The sequence below is a fragment of the Anser brachyrhynchus genome, assembly GCF_964034855.1.
Source record: "Anser brachyrhynchus genome assembly, chromosome: 4".
Classification (NCBI taxonomy): Eukaryota; Metazoa; Chordata; class Aves; order Anseriformes; family Anatidae; genus Anser; species Anser brachyrhynchus.
In genome coordinates this window covers 77,975,268-77,989,263 of record NC_137698.1, presented here as the reverse complement: position 1 = coordinate 77,989,263, position 13,996 = coordinate 77,975,268, and positions in this window count along the sequence as shown.

Genomic DNA, 13,996 nt, shown 5'->3' with positions numbered 1-13,996 from the left:
CCCACACAGCCTTCAGCTCCCAGATAGGTGCAAAGTCTTCCCAGAGCTGTTACTATACAGTAAATTTGTCCTTCAGCCTTGCCTTCTCCATCAGCTATAGGGAGCTTGCTTTACCAACTTCTGTAACTAAATTAAGGGCTTCAGTGTAGACAGAGGCAAAACCCCACAGTCGCTTCTCTTTGTTTGTCTCCAACAACAAAGAAAGTATAAAACAGTAGGATAGACACATAAGGATACCAAGATCACATCCCAAAACAGACTGCAGTTATCTGCACCACAGGGACTTCCCAAGGCAGAGGTGACATCCTTACACAGAGCAGCACTTGGTGGAGTTTCACTGCTTGTCACCATATGGCTCCGTGCTGGAGGGAAGTGGGAGAAAAAAAACTAACTGGACACAAGCCAAGAATCGTGTCCTCAGAGAACAGTGTTCCTGCACACATCTTATCTTTGCATTGATGGAGCCTTGCTGAAGGCAATTTGATCTCATTTTGTGCGTTCAGGGATTTTGGCCATCACCACACAGTTATTCTGGACTTGCAAACACACACCTGTGCACGCTAACTCCTGCTCTTTTTCTGCCCAATTGCAGAGGGCAGGAATAGGCCCTTAACCCATAAATCAGGTCACAGTGTTTGTCTGTTCCCTCTGCCATGAAGAATTCTCTGAGAATCCTGCAGCTGAAGGCAGGACATTCACAGCCAAGTCCCGTTCCAGTGCTGGAGTCCAGGCAACCGGCAAGTAAATGCAGCGAGAAATTTTGAAGTTATCGAGCTGAGATTTATGCTGCTGGAATTCATCACAAATATTTCTCTCTCAGCAAGAGGTGGGAAAGAGGGCAAGATCACTTTGCATTAGCTTATTTATGCAGGGCCATCTCTCATCACAAGGCAGAGAGCTGTCATTCACAGAGCTTTTGGGAAGGCAGAGGATGCCTCTGCAGCTCCATCCAAGCCTATCTCCAGCAGCGTCCTGGAAATCAACTCCTCCTCTCTTGATTCTCCTACGGAGGCAACATCAGTTGCTTGCCTTTGTGCTAGCAAAGGGCCCAGTGTCTGCTCACCAGTGCCCTGAATACACCCCTTCCTGGGGCTTCTCCTTTTACAAAAACACTAGTGAGGGAGGAGAAGACCAGAACAAGGTGAAAGTTTGGTTCGGTCTGTTTGCGTTGCCACCAAAACACTGCAGTAATGGGCCACTGCAAGTCTTGTCACCTCCAGAACAGCGGTGAGCTGTGCTGGCAGCCAGCTCAGAAACCGCAGCAATTCTTGCGTGCCTTGCAAGCACCCACGGTGGGAGCGGTCGCTTTACCCAAGCTGAGAAAGATGCCACGGCATCAGGCCTATTTCTATACCGTGAATTAGAGAGATTGGTTTTGCAGAGTCTGGTTAAGCCCTGGGGAAACACACACTTGGGGCTGCTCTTGTGCATAGAGCACGAGGCGTGTCGGCACAGGCTGCTATGGCTGGGCACGCTGGAGCCACCTGGACGTGCTGGCACAACCCTCTGCCTGTGCTGGGACATCTTGCTGAGGGACTCCAGAGGAGGCTCCGTCACTTCCAGCCAGGTCTCCACATACGTGCATGCCGTGCAGGAAAAGCAGCTTTGAAGTACTCATGTTGCCAATTCACACATCCAAGGCGTCACCGCCACCGACTCACACCGTGTGCCAGGTCCGAACTCCCCGAGCACGAGGGCATCAGAACCGACTGCAAACCAGTATCTGGTCTTTACAATCTGGCCTTTATAATCTGGTCTTTACAAATACTTGCTTAACTCGCCTTTAGTTTGAGATTTACCTTAACTACGCCTTGCAGTGAAAAGCAGTGGCTGAGAAAAAGCTGAAGCAAATGCCTGCCAGCAAAATGCCTGAACAGCTCCTGGACCAGGGAAGGGAAGATCCTGTTGCAAGTTTGGTGGTGGGGAGGGTTTAAGTTATTGGCAAAGGGACACTTTGCCTTCGGTGTTGTACAAAGTCTCTGTGGGCACGCAGTTCCTGCATTATCCCGAGCACATCTGCAGAGGCCTCCATCACTATAGCTAAATCCAGCAAAGAGAGTGAGTCACACACCTGGCAACTCATCCCAGTGACATTTGCAAAAGCAGATTTCATTCTGTGATCGTTTCTTCCTTGTCCTCCTCCCCCACTCCCTGCCTTTAATGAGTAACCATATCTAAATACCTAAATCTGGTTACTCTTGCACAGCCCTTGATTTGGAAGAAAGTTGCTCAGATGAGGAAACACTTGAACTTTGACCTTATAGTCCTTTACAGAGCTTTTCTTCTTGAATAATTAATATCAACCAAGGGAAATATCCTGAGTACGTCTCCACTGCACAGATCCTGTTCATTCACAACACCTCAAGGTACTACGGACGTAAAGGAGAGCAGGAGTCCTACTTTATCTACCGAAAGTGTCTTAGGGTTGTGCAACTTGTTTACAATGGCAAATTTTGGCAGCCAGCTACAAGGAGCCCGGGATGAGATTCCAGTTAAGCTCGAACTGCCTCTCAACAAGTCCTGACAAAAATGTGCGCCATTCAAATTTTGCCACGCCAAGTTCATCCTCTGACTTGGCTCCAGCAGCACGTGTGTGGGGGACATTCTCAGCTGCCTACGCTGCCGTGTTCCTCCCAGCAGAGCTCCCCGGGTAAGTTTGCCCTTGTGAACCACTGAGATATGCCTGGTGATGAGCAGGCAAGCACAGAGTTCAGATAGACTTTCCACTGCAAGGTCTACTGATACAGTGAGACCAGTAAGGAATAATAAGCAATAGGTGCCCATAAATCGACTGCTAAGATATGTCCTTGTCTAGTTCCTTGTATCCCTAGAAGTGGATCTATGTGGTTTGATCACTCCTGGACCCTCTCCTCAAGTGGTAGTAACAGAAAAGTTGCATCTGCCTTCCAGCATAGTGAACTTCTCCACAAGCAGTCCATCTATAAAGTCCATTCAAAAACATTATACCTGTTAAATTTTCTGGCACAAATAAATAATAAAATAAAATAAAATAAAATAAAATAAAATAAAATAAAATAAAATAAAATAAAATAAAATAAAATAAAATAAAATAAAATAAAATAAAATAAAATAAAATAAAATAAAATAAAATAAAATAAAATAAAATAAATCACAACATTGGAATTTTACCTATTGCCTATTTTCTTGAGGTGGAGGGAAATTATTTTTCTCCAAAGAAGAGTTCCTTACTCACTCTACCTTGACACAAAAGTGGAAGCAGTGCCTCTTTGCTGCTTTGCCAAATATGTGAAAGGATCAGAGATTCTGCTTTGTTTTTGCTAAGGGAGTCCAAAATGAAGCATTGATTTAAACAAGCTTTCCTATTTTCTGGCCTGGTCACCAAACTGAAGAGGTTCAGGGTCCTGTCTACCTGTTGCTGAGCATGTATCTCCCCATACATTTTTGTTCTAGTCACATAAATGATGGCTCTTTGAGGGAACAAAGCAAAGCTGTGATCTGTGTATGAACTCCAAGCACAAACTGCTAAGAAGTGGAAACGAGATTCCAAGTGTGAAAATAGGGGAAGTTTTTATCCATCCATTTTCAAAGTACCTGAATTGGGGATATTGGATGCTGATAAAATGCTCAGCCCATGTCAGTGTCATTCATTCCTTAGGAAGCCTGTACCTACAGCATCAATGGACTTAGCATCTAAACAGACAGGAAACAAAGAACAAAAATGGGAAGTGGAAAAAAATGTTTTGCCCAAGGTTGGAATGAAGGTAAGCAGCAGATCAGAATTAAGAAGCGTGCTCTGCAACATCCCATGAGTGCTATGCTGTCTTCACAGTAAAGACTTGATTGGCAGAGGATAACAAGTGAGGTTATTACAGAAGCATTTGCAGAACAAAAAAATTATCCCTTTATATGGCATTTAAAATCCACCCATGAAGAAGGTGACTTTATACAGACATAATACCCTACTCTTGAAAAGGAAATATGCCAGGAATGTGAAGTGATGGGTATGGTTTCACAGAAACCCTCTCAAAGATCTCTCCAGCTTTGAAAAAAAAAAAAATAGAATGAGAATGGAAGGCATGGAAGGCGTTTTCACAAACATGAAGTCATTTAACTTTCTTGTTCATCAGCAGAGAAGCGGTAAAAGGAATGCAAAGCATTTACTAGCAGGGCAGGAATCATTCAAAATGAAGTGAGTCCATTAATTACAGAAGTAAATACAATTAACACAGCCTCCAAAGAGTTTACATAAGCTCCTTTTAAAAAGTATCCCCTTCTACCAAGCTAGAGTTTCTAATTTAAAAGTGAAATTAGGAAGCTGGCTGGAGATAAAACAACTAAGGAGACGCTTGCAAAATACAGCTCCTCAGCTATGCTAGAAGAGATAAATGCTACAAAGCCACCACGGCCGTTAGCACACTTAGCAAACCGCTGAGCATTTGGTAGACACTGTAAGGTAACAGAAGATGAAAGAGGATGCCAAGGGGCAAAAAGAAAAAAGAAAAAAGAAAAAAAAAAGCAGCATTTTCCCCAGGATACAGGCACAGAAAGGTAGGAAGAAGCACAGAAGGCACAGAGCTGGTACCTTCTGTTGAAGCACACTTTATACATGTCTGTATTTAAGATCTGTCCACATCTGGGTTTGAAGGACACAGTTGAAATGACACTTCTCCCCTCTCTCCCCTTCCAAAGCTGCTCTGAAGCTTTGCTTTAATCAATTAAAATGTTTCAGGTCAAGAACTGAGCTCAAACAGACCTGACTTGCATTTTTTACTGGAGAAATGGAGAGACCTTCACGTGGGAACTGAGTCCCAGCGGCTTGCACTGCACATACAGCACCGGGAAGCAGCGGAAACGTGGGCAGTGCTGACTCTCCACATTTTTAGAATAACTTTGAAAATCTGGAGAGGGTAAAGAAAACCTCTGAACAAGATGTGAGGTGTCTTTTCAAGGGACTCACAGCATCTTCACTAAAACATACGAGTGTCTCCAGAGGAAACACTTTGGCTACTAAATCACACCTCCTTTTAGCAGAGAAAGAGTGAGCAGCTTGATGTTGCAGCCAGGACTGGGACGTGATAAAGCAGATTCAAACTGAGGAGGAACACTTGTTAATCTGGCTAATCCCTGCCCCAGAGGAAGAGTCTGCCGTCCTGTGCGTGTCTTCCTCGGTGACAGCAGCCGGACAGGAGGGTGGAGGCCCTGGCTCCGTGTCGGCACCTTTGTGTGGTTACAGGCACGCAGGTTGAGGCCAGCCCACGCTTGTGCATTTACCCATCCATGGAAAGGTGCAGCTGATGTTTCACCTCTGCCGGTGTAAGGATGAGGAAAGACACAGTAAATCCTGCCACAGTTCCCACTTGGAGACACACAGTGTCCTGGTAGCTAGTGGAGAGCTGAGGAACAACCCAGTGATTTGTGCCTTTATGCCAAAATCTGGGAGCCAGCTTCCCTTCTGCAGAGCTGCTTGCCTTCAGCGTCGGACCTCCAAGCCTTTCAGTCATGCACTGTTACTCCCTGACAAAGAAATAATAGACAAAAAAGGCCTGCACCTGAAAATCCATATGGTGTGGGTTAAACTCCCCGAGGATGTGTTAAGATTTTGGCCACATTTTGCTAACCTCAAGTAGAGCACTTCGGGGATTCAGCAGGGACTGTCAAGCACAGCATCAGGTTGGCACAGCCCGGCCACATCCAGACCTGGCACACCACAGCCCATGCTTTTAACTCGGAGCTCACACACAAGAATTGGCAGTTGAGCTCTGCCTACACCAGCAAGATAGACATGCCCTGTGGCTATCAGTTTTGTAGGAGTGGGGCTGCACCCTTTAGAGGAACCTATGCACTCAGCTGCCTACAACCATGACAAGAGGCAAAAACATCCGGCTCTTCTAAAGGATGAAAGGCAGCACTCAGAGGATTAAGTCACCAGCGTCTTCCCTTCCTTTTGGAGCTGGTGAACCATGCAGCAATGCATGTCAGCTGTGTTGGTTTTGAGTCGGGAGCCAGAACAATGCAGCCTGTCTTTCCTGGTGCGCACCTCCAGGGAGGATTCCCGCAAGCGTTCCTACAACCAAGGCAATGTAGGTGGCAAACAAAAGAGAAAAGCCCTTCAACTTTTGACCCTCTTGGAGTTTACAAATTGCAAAGGGTTCGTGTCATCATGAATGAGTCAAAAGGCATCTTACAAAGCCCTTCGGCCCACGCTGCAGGTGGCTCTACGCTTTGTCACCTCCTGCAAATGTTCTCACTATGGAGCAGGAGAGGGGAGCAGATAGTTCCTGGGAAAAGCTGCCTGTGGATGTGCAAACCTTAAAAATCACCTAGTTCCAAACACACAGGGGCAGGGCCCTCTCCCAGAAGCCCAGGCTGCCCCCAGCCCCATCCAGCCTGGCCTTGGGCACTGCCAGGGATGGGGCAGCCACAGCTCCTCGGGGCAGCCTGGCCAGGGCTTCACTGCCCTCTGAGTAAAGAATTGCTTCCTTATATCTAACCTAAACTTATCCTTTTTTAGTTTAAAGCCATTATCCCTTGCCTTATAACTACACTCCCTGGCAAAGGGTCCCTCCCCAGCTTTCCTGAAGCCCCCTTTAGGCACTGGCAGGCTGCTCTAAAATCTCCCTGGGGCTTTCTCTTCTCCAGACTGAACAACCCCAACTCCCTCAGCCTGTCTTTGTAGGAGACTCTTGTTTCAACCCGAAATATTATACCTCCAGAGCATCCCCATGAATTTCTGACTTATTCATTAGAAAGCAGAAAGTGCTCTCGAAAGACAATGTCCAGGTTTTCATACAAAGAGAGAAGTCATCCACCCTCTTCAGGAAGTTTGGACTTCCAGCATGTTTAAAGTGGGCTGGAAAAATCTATATAAATATGTATGTATAAAAAATAGATAGATATGTAAGTGTACTTATTTATTTCTATGGAATCAGCTTGGACAACAAGTCAGTTAGTATTCTCACTCTGGTGGAAGCACTAATGCCATCTCTTTCCTGAGCCAGTCAGGTCTAAAGTCACATAGCTGCACCAGCCCAAAGGCAGGATATCTACCTGCACAGTGCTAAGTCTGAGCTGCTGGATATGGGCTGGCACGCAGCTGGCTCGGAGCAGGAATGTGCTTCTGCATCTGTCTGCTTTTCTGAGCCTCAGTGGAAAGTTAGGTCCTCTCAAGGAACAAGGCTGAGAATCAGGAGCCCACTGCTCTTGCCATGAGTCCTGCTGACAGAGCATTCTGCTGTACACCTGCCACGCGTAATTCCCAAGCTGACTTTGCAGGACCTTTTGTACCTTCTCCTGCTGCCACCACGCTTAGTTACAAGCAAGCACAAGCCAGGAGCGAAGGTATAAAACATAAACCTTCATTAAAGATTTTGTAAGAAGTCAATGAGGCCAAAATAACAGAGGATGTAATAGAGCCATAAATATCTCCCACAGCCATAAACACTTCTACCTGCTGCAGTCTGGGCATTTATAAGTGCTACAGGCATTCAGTGCTGTGTTTATGCTTATTTGAGCATTTAGCATCCAAGAAGCCAGACGCAGGCAGAAATGATGCCATGCACAGGCTCAGCCGTCAGCCTGGTTTTACAATGCCAGCTTAAGAACCTTTCCTGTACTGTCCTTTCTATGGATTAAGGCTCCTGCTTCAACTGAGTGCTGTTTAAAAGTTCTAGCTGAGCTCAGGACCCATTATGCTCAGGTGCACATGGACTTTGAGGTGTCTCAGAAGGGATCTTCTCTGAGCAAATGGGACAAAGGGGAAAATAGTCCTTTTCCCAAAAACAAGAAAGAAAAAGAAAAGTTTTCCACTAGCCAAGACTGGTGTTATGAAAGCCATCCAGCACTCTTGCAATGGATGTTTTCTTGAGTGTCACAAAAAATCTAAAAGTCCTCTGGAAAGTGGAGAACACTTCTAAGGTCACTGAAGAAGGACAAGTGAATTCTCAGGTACACCAACCCGCTGCGTCATCCCCCTTCAAGTCTTCACAGGACATTGTCAAAACAATCTTTGAAGTGGGGTTATAGGCAAGAAGTCATGATTCACCTCCAAAGGGACCTCAAGGTAAGTGACATTAGCAAGGCTTAATCATGACCTTGTGAACAATGGGTGAATCAGAAAGCTGAACTTTACATCACTCACCCAGATTAATGTGACCTTGGACACCTCCTCTGAGATCCCAGGCCAAACATTAGTTAGTTCCTCCCCTAGATGATTCAGAACTAAGATTAGGGAGAGAGAAAGCACCAAGCCAAGCAGAATTACTTGCAAAGCTTAGTTATGCAGGAAATGTTTCTCTCGTCCATGACTTGAAGATCATGTTATTCCATTATTATGCATCCTTTGGAAGTTTTTCATAAATATGGTGGAGCTGAGGTGGAGCAAGGACAAAGAGGTCAGCTATTAGGGAGCTCATATGAGATATGAGGGTGACTGTAGCCCTCTGGACTGCATGAATCACAAATGAAATTGAACTCTCATGATCAGTGTGCCAACCACTGGCTAGGCTGACTGTAAGAACCAGTTTCACCTTAGACCAAGTACATCCTGCTAGTCCTTGTTTCAACAAATTGGTATTTTCCAGAGAAACGCTGAAAAAGGTTTTCAGGGCTGTTTCAAAATTCTTTTAGCTTTACAAGAAAGAAAGAAGACCAGGTCCATATCCCAAAGCCACCGAGAATCTGAGTTTCACAGTGGTCACCCCTCTAATTTACACTATGCCATAGGACCTAGAAGGCAAGCCAGAATAATAATGACAGGTATTCTAACTTTCTCGACAGAAAATGTGAGAAGCAGTTACTCATCTGGTTAATCCTCCGCACTGTGAAAAATAACCAGCACAAAACCTCAGACCCTGCCTTTTGTTTCTGCCCTCATGCCAGCTCTGACTCAGATCTCCCAGACTAAAATCCCTACACAGCTGCTACTATCTTCTTAAACTTCTTAAAAAAAAAAAAAAAATGCTGATTATTTGCCACATTAATTCAAGCACCTGAGGTCTTCCCAAATCCAAGCTAACGCTAATGTGAAATTTTTACCTACTTTAGTTTTGACCTATACCTTCTAAGAAGGGAGGCCTGTAAGCAGAAAGCTCAGCAAAATCCAGCTAGGACCTGCCCATCCAGTTCCACTCCACCTAATACAGAGGAATTTTCCTTGTAGAATTTAGGATTGAGAGGAGCAGAAGTGAGGGTTGCTGCTGCCTCAGTTATCGCTTATGTTGGAGGAGAGTGGGCCAAGGTAATGGGGTCTGGAGGACTGCCATCAGTAGCTGCGGCCTAAGACGGCATGATAGTAGTGCCTAGGGTGCATCAGTTGTCTTTCTCCCCTGTAATAACCACCCTTTTTCACTTCAAGGAACCACTCTCTGGGCCAGTCTTTTCTTTCTGTGCATCCAGGCTTTCTGAAAGGGTGTTTTCCCTGTGCAGAATACCTCAGCTGGCTACACTCAGGCTAATCTGAGGACTCAGAAATGCCTTGAGCTCCAAGCTGCTCTAGCCAGATTGTTTTTATGACCCCAGTGAACTGGTATACCCTATCTCTGCGCTGAAAGTCTTATAGGTATTGGTAGCTTCCACAGCATCCTCTTCTTCCTTTAAATGTTCCTTTAAATGGAACATAGCAACAATAATCAGTGATATAAAATAGTGTAGCAGAATAGGCTGCCATAAAAAATGCCATGGAGTGTGACTGCAACCTTCTCTACAAAAAATGCCCAGAGCTCCCCACCAGCTCAAGTCCAGCCCTGTGTTAACACTTCACACAAGCAGCGGCCAGATGACTTGGAAACTAAAAGGGACAGATCCATCTGTCACTCTTAGGGGCTAGCCTTTATCCAGACCTTTGATTTTGTTACACTGCTCTGTTATCAGCACTACAGGTATCATCCAGATGTCCATGCAGGTCTCCTAACAATAAAAAGAACAAAAAGAGAGAGGGAGATCACCACTGGCCTGAAGCACAAGCAACCCCTACAGCCTGATGCTCCCATACAGGGGGCCCACTTCAAGCCATGGCCCTGTGACATGAAAGGGAATAGGGACAGAAAAACCTGAAGAGCTACTGACCCTTGGCTCAAGGTGAGTTTAATCCACACTCAGACTATTGAGCAAGCCTATGCAAGCCTTGCAGAACCGTGCAGGAACACAACATTTTTCTGCTCTGGATTTATGCAGCTCATGTGAGAATCAGCGCCAAAATCCATTACTGTCTGCTTTTCTCTCTGCCTTCGATTTCATAGCCTAATCTCCAGTTTAGCCTACACCGAACCACAGAAGAACAAACAGTGGCCACCCGCCTCTCCCCTCCTCCCTCCCCGGGAGCGCTAGCTTCTATTTATGGGTCCCCTGGGGAGAAAACAGTCGTGGCCATTGTATTTGTTTAAGGGTTTTCTGTAATTTCCTTGGGTTTGACTGCAGCCTCTGAGGTTAACCACAGCCAGCTATTGTGGCTGTGTCTTCATCATTCTCTATTGTTCCGCACTAGGTGGCTCTGCCTTGTTTTCTTGGAAGGTCGAGGGATTGTTTGTCATTTCTGGCCTGGCCTTCAACGGGGAAAGGGTGATGGAGGGGAGGAAAGAGGAAAAGCGGCTCCTTCTTTTTTAGGACTGTGGGTTTCTGAGAAAGACCAGTGTCACTGACCAACTAAGGTCAGCCCGAGGTTGCTTGGATGGTATTTGTAACAGCAGGAGGCTGTAACCGGCGTTCTACTTTGATAGGATTCCCTTAAGGGGTTTCAGGAAAAATGTGAAGAATCCCCCACTTCTGGCTCCTTCCACTGGGCTGTTCTGGAAGTCCTTTCTCCTGAGAAAAGGAGGAGAGGGCCATACCATATAAAGCCTTTCCCCTGCCCCTGCTGCTGCAGGATTAGCCGCATTTGCACTGCATCCTGACCTTTTGCTACTGTAACGCTGAACTCCTGCAGCACTGCCAAGAGGCGATCCTTTTTCTGGCTTCCACTTTTGCTCCCTTATGGGAGGACACAGTCATTCTCCAGCCACATAGAGACAAATTCTTCCCAGCTTGTCTCTGTCAGTGCCTAAGACTGGAAACTTACCTCATCGTCATGGATGCGCCCCAGAGCCAAGGGGTTGCAGTCTGATTCATGCCTAGAGGGAAAGGAGGAAGTGGGAGAGCACAAATCCATTAACTTCACTGCAGCTACACCAGGGAGCCAACAAGGGGACCAGTGTGATCTAGTGCATAGGACACCAGACAAGGAATCAGGGAAATTGGCTTCCAACATTAACACCCGCTTTTTGATCTGGGCAATGCTACCTTTTCACAAATACTTCATTCCCCCTTTTCACTCTTTTGCCCCATGTTACGAGTTGAAATGTTGGACTGAGCTAGTTTTTTCACTTTCTAACCCATTTGAAGAGCAGTATAAACTGAAGACATTACCTCACCACAGCCCAAAGGTGTTGTCTCACACAGCTTAAAGGAGATGACACTGATGTTCTCATCATGCCCCTTCCCAACCCTTCTTCTCTTTGATGGGAATGTATAGGATGATCCAATCAGACACCTCAAGAGCTAGCAGCTCTGGGCACTGGGCTGGAGACCCTCCACTTCAGCTGGAGACCAGAACCAACCTGCTCACTGCCAAAATGGGAGAACTGCCTGTTTTGATAGCGTTGTCTTTTCCTAGAACCTGAACAGAAGCAGTTCCAAGCCTGGTATTTAATTAACGTATTAGTTATGAGATACTAAAACTAGACAATTTATATCACTGTGGGTTATATTAGACATTTTACATGGGCTGTAAGCAGAGCTGAGGCACTTGAGTAACTTTTGTATGACTTTACAGTGGTGCAATTCCACTGAAATAGTGCAAAGAGGCAGCCAGGGAAGTGAATACAATTTGGGTAAGAAGGTAAAGTTCTTTCAAGGAAAAGATAACAGAATTGAATGAGGTGAGAGCACATCTGAAGCAGAATAAAAGTCAGGTTGACCATAGGGTTCCCATTATCCACTGCACACAATAATAGCAAAAGACTGGACTAGACCTGTCAGGCTAGACTTTGTCACTCAAGAAACAATCAAAGAATTCAAATGGAGGGAAGAGCAATGCTATGTATGTAGGTGCTATTACTCCAAATTCATACCACCTAATTCCAAAAGTTAGAGGCCTCCTCAAAACAAAGCATCTGGGCTGATTCAGTGGTAAGTGGAGAGCAGTAAATATGTCCAGAGGGAGTAGGAGAGCTTAGATGGGCACAAGCCAGCTTCCCCTTCTCTCTGGAGATAAATTCAAACCAAGTACGAGATTCCAGGTGGCAGCATTCACACCAACAATGGGGCTTGGGCAGAGATTAAACACTCAGGTCCACAAACCTTCCCTGTCCCACCAACTGTACTTTCCTCACTGAATCCCTAAGAACTACACCAGCCTTAGCAGAAGGGACCTGAACAAGCCGTGCACCACTCCAAGCTGAGCCACCAGAAACCCAGGCTCTCTCTTGCCCTTTCTCCTTTTTGTCCCTCTCGAGTGTCACCATCTCCTTAGCCTCTTCCATGGCATGCCGAGGAATGGCTGAAATCCAAACGGTCAAAGAGAAGGCTCTGGTTGTTCCCTATCTTGGTGATCTTACGGGCCACCAACTTAAGGCAAGATCAGCATCCTGAGCCCTCTTTTTGCAGAGGCTCCAACTTCCAGAAAGATCAGTCCTGGGGTCAGGCCTTCCTGCTGGGGTTTTCCACTTAGCATGTGGGATCTGGGAATACCCCTTTGGCTGAACCAGAAGTTGTGACACCTATCTCTGACAGCCTCAATAACCTGACAGAGACCAAGAGGCTAATATTTAAATATTGGGAGTTCCCACAGATCTCACCCCTCAGTGGGAGGATGAGAGTTCCCAACATAATATCCCGTAGTTGACAGATCATGTCCTGTGAGACCTTCCCTTAGTATGTCAGGTTTGTTTTTGCCTCCTCCCATCAGGACATTTTAGGGATGCAAAGGGAAGCATTTCATAGATGTCCAATACCTATTCAAAGCATAGATGAGCTTCCACAGGAGGGTGGGGGGAAAACACTTAGCCAAGGAGTAAAAAACATCCCAGCTGAAAATATGGCCTAAAGTATTCAAATCAGTCGCCCCCAGCAGAAGATACCCAGTGTCAGACAAAAACCTTACCATCCAAATACAGAACCTTTCCCCGTGAGCTCCTGGGTCTACTTTGAGCACCCTGGAATAGAAAGTGGGCTGGAAAGTGATTTTAATGTTGTACAACCATCTTAATCCAATTTCCCTCCCTTCTCCCAAAATCCACCGTCACAGCTAATCACAAGATTTCCTAAAGATCCGAGCACTTGGCCACTAGCACAAGTGCCCAGCATTCCCTAGAGCTGCTCAGCTCTGCAGTGACAAGAACCAGTAGGAGCTCAAGTACCTTCATCTGTTGTGAACAAGTTTTTGCTGAGCACTTGGATGTCAGCCCTGGCATTTTTTGGCCCAGGCCAACTCCATTGTTAGCAGCATCAGCAGGGCATACCTCTGAGTGTCGGAGGACTGCAAAGGAGAGCCTGTTAGGAAAAGCCTGAGGCCCAGCCAGAGAAAGGAGGGAGAATCTGACAAGCCAAAATCCACCCAGCAAGATGAGCAGAAAACCCAAAGAACAGCCAAAAGTGAAGGTTGTCCCTCTCGTGGGACACCGTTGGCCAAACCTCATTTTAAAAGGCTTTTCTATTTTTCCTCCTGGGCCCAGCGCTGATGTGTTCCACTCCTGGGAAGCAGGGGAGATTTATGCCGTTTAGTCAAACCACTGCACCGCGATACTAAATAAAAATGGATATTAAAGTAAATGCGATGAGTCACCCATCCCAATCTTTAACAGTCGTCAGCCTGGCCGTGTAACAAGCTGTTGACATACCGCTGGGAAATGAATGTTAGCAAGAACAGCCTCTCGTCTCTGCCTCAAGCACCCTTGACCTTGCTTTGAGATCTCAGAAGTGGCCTGCGAGACATATGAAGCCAATTACCTTCGCCTAAGGCTGCCCTTCAAGGGCCTCATTCCAC